At 34.4% G+C, this 3529-nt stretch overlaps 1 long non-coding RNA gene across 1 annotated transcript; it reads left to right on the top strand.

Annotated features, from left to right (window-relative positions):
* Positions 1 to 924: 924 nt before the first annotated feature.
* LOC107081360 lies at positions 925 to 1491 on the top strand. The gene is made up of 3 exons (XR_001481063.1): positions 925 to 1168; positions 1253 to 1335; positions 1454 to 1491. It is a non-coding gene; the product is annotated as an uncharacterized LOC107081360 (long non-coding RNA).
* Positions 1492 to 3529: the final 2038 nt, after the last annotated feature.

The raw sequence follows: 3529 nt of genomic DNA, 5'->3' as shown, positions 1-3529 counted from the left end.
GAGAGAGAGGGGGTAATTGAAGAAGAGAGTCCACACATTCAATTGTGGAACAAAAATCTGCATCCTTTACCTCAGTGAACATGGTTAAGATAAAACAAGGACTTTGTTCCTCAGTGTCCAAAATTATTATAGTTTATGGCCCAGCACATAGTTTTGCTAGTTTTTCCACTCCTTTTGCTAAAAAGGTAAGATGCTCTGTTAATATTAACATCAATATTTGTTATTTTATCAACAGAAATTGAATTACTTACAAAAGACATGTGTAATTGCAGTGGCAGCCTGCAGTGCTCTTCCTCTTTTCCCATACACATTCACAACACATTTCATCTTGTCCAAACAGGGGTAAAACTCTGCTAAACTAGAACTTTGTGCTTTGACAAAAACTCAAAATATAATAGAACTTCTCCTTTAGAAGCTTTGCAGAATTCAAATCTTTGGCAAGAAAGACTTTTGTCTGAAAAGATCCATCTAGTTAGAATTTCAAAACGGAGAAAGTAAAACTGGGAAATCTTGGATAAAAAAAACAAAAAAAACACTGCTTTGAAGATAGGCATTTATTCAGGATATGGTGTCCATATTTGACAAGCCAGCAAGGTATAGATGTTGAAACAAAGCTGTTTATAAGCTGATATTTTGATATTTTCAAGAACAGAATAACCATTTAGAAAATGTAAATTTTAAAAGTATGTACATTTTTAAAATTGATGTCTGTTTTACTTTGTTTCATCAATTCAGAATAATTAAATCTGCATTTTGATTGCTCCTTCAAATCTGCTCCTTCAAATCTGCATAGATGCTCTGCTATTAGACATATACAACACAGTTGCATTGTTTAAGAATATGTTTGCTGTGCCCACAACGAAAAAAAGTATTCATGGAATGATACCCTTTCTTCACAAGTTCAGATGAAAACTAAAAACTTTTAAAATGGACTCTGACCAATCAATTTTTCCTACATGAAGGTTGAGTGTTCAGTAATCTAGATAGAGAACCTAGGAATGTCTCCATGGGTATGTTTATTGTTAATAAAACTATCTAATTGCGTCTTGCTTTGCTCAGGCTCGCAGGAACCGCGAGATTGCAATCCTGCAGAGGAAGATTGATGAGGTGCCTAGCCGGGCTGAGCTGACACAGTACCAAAAAAGATTTATTGAACTCTACAGCCAAGGTGGAATTCTCTTCTACATCTGATATAGCTTCAGGTGGGGTTTCTTTATGTCTTTAAATACCCTTCCTAAATCTTTTCCTCCAGTTTCTGCTACACACAAGGAGACCAAGCAGTTCTTCACACTGTATAACACCTTAGATGATAAAAAGGTCTATCTTGAGAAGGAGGTAGGTAATCACAGCAGTCACCAAAATTATAACTTGATTTAAATCTGAATGTTTTAGTTGTAGCAATAAATGAACATGTTCCAAACAATCTTGACGAAGAAGAATTTTATTTGTTTAGGTTAATCTGCTGAATTCAATCCATGACAACTTTCAACAGTAAGTAACATGTCTGTAAACAAAATGATAATGTACAGTCTTAGTATGGAGCTGTGTTTTCTCATCACTGTAGCCATTATGTTTCTGGTTTTCTGTTGCAAATGAGTTCTTAGCAGCTTTTCCATGTTCCAGAGCTATGTCATCTGCCGCAGCCAAAGACCAGTTTCTTAGACAGATGGAGCAGATAGTGGAGGGTATCAAACAGAGTCGCATGAAGGTAAAATTGTTGCTGTAACTGCGTGGCAGGTTTCTCAACACATTATCTTCAGTTTGCCCGTCTTCATTTTCAGATGGAAAAAAAGAAGCAGGAAAACAAAATGAGAAGAGATCAGTTGAATGATGAGTACCTGGAGCTGCTCGACAAGCAGAGACTTTACTTTAAAACTGTCAAAGATTTTAAAGAGGTAAGAGGCTTTTTTTTAAATTAAAGTAAATCTCACATTAACCATAAGAGAGAACATTTGAATCCAGCAGAGAGGCATTGCTAGAATAGCACAGATTTACTCAATGTAGCTCAAGCCTCTAGCTTAACCCAATTACTACCAAACCAAAGTCCTCCAAAGAACTTGCTGCTTTTTAATGTATTTATTCCTAAAATGAATGTGAATAACGGGAAATGTAGTTGAGACTTTCTCGATAAATTACAGAATGTTTAATAAGGCTTAAAGATTTAGGTATTTCTGCAGGTGAAACAAATTAAAAGAATGCACTTGTCAAGTCGTTTTGTTGGTCTACTTTTCTAATAAAGCTTTCAGTATGATTAAATATTTTTTTCTATTACCAGGAGTGCCGCAAAAATGAGATGCTGCTGTCTAAGCTGAGGGCTAAAGGAGCCTCCTAACTCAACTCACCTGGCTCTGGATTCTGTTTAGCCAGCCTGAACAGGAACTGAATACACGTGGGATCGTTATCAGGGTTATTTTGGACAAAGACACAGCTCCAACCTCAGCCTCAACGGGGGCCTGTTAGATCACTTCATAGAGATCTGGTTCATTTAGTTTTTGAACTTTTTATAAGGTTGGAGCTGTAGGAATAGAAATATGTGGATATGATTGGTCAATATCTGCCTAGATGACCTCCATTGTGTCTGCTGCTTAAAATATCCCTTATTAATCCTTTCAAGAAAATATACAGACTACACCTCTAATAGTTTCATGTAGAAAAGGTATTTAAATTAAATGAAAATGGTTTGTATTTTGGTCTATGTTGTTAAAATTTGTTGAAATAGAGAGATGATGGCATTTGGTGTGTTCATAATATCATTAATCTCTAATTCATGCTTACACTGACAAAAGTTATTTTCAGTACATGTAAGTCAAATGCTGAGATCTTATTAACATGTTTTTATTTTATTTATGTTGCAAGCTTTCCAAAAATCTGATCAACATTAATAATATAAATGTTTCTTTTTTGATAACCTTGTTCTGCTTTACTACTGTTTATCCAAGAAACGACCAACATTGTTCCAGTCAAAATCATGAAAGCATTTTACAGTTTGTCCTTCTTTACTGAGCATGTAAGCCATTAAAGTCTTTCTACACATATATTAGATATTTTCTATGGAGAAGAACATGTTAACTTGAGTGGTTTGTTTCTAGATCTTCATCTTTTTTGCTGTTGTCTATCTTAGTTATTAAGGACTGTATAAAAGAAATACCATATTTTGCTAAGTTAATTTTATATAATTTAGCATAATATCAGACAAGTAAAATGGTAAACAGTTTTAAGGTAGATTTTAGCTTAAATACTGTAACAAAATTACAATTCCGATTGTGGACAGTGAGTTAATTAATCGTAATATAACTATATGCACCAAGGAGGACACTAGGGTGAAAGAAACGTCTGGCTTTGTCAAAAACCTTTCTAGAGATCCTCACTCCTCCTGATTCATGAGCGTTTGGTTGATTCACACTCTGTGCATGACTTTTAGAAAAAAAAAAAAACTTACTTTTTTTCCTCTACATAAATCCTCTCTGTAGAACTATGATTTTTCAACTGTAGCTCTGAATTATAAAGTTTTGGAGGAAATATTACTTCA

The sequence above is a fragment of the Cyprinodon variegatus genome, unplaced genomic scaffold (genome assembly GCF_000732505.1).
Source record: "Cyprinodon variegatus isolate N-32 unplaced genomic scaffold, C_variegatus-1.0 Scaffold4475, whole genome shotgun sequence".
Lineage (NCBI taxonomy): Eukaryota > Metazoa > Chordata > Actinopteri > Cyprinodontiformes > Cyprinodontidae > Cyprinodon > Cyprinodon variegatus.
Note: the sequence above shows the minus strand (reverse complement) of the source record. Positions and strands in the feature narration are given on the sequence as shown.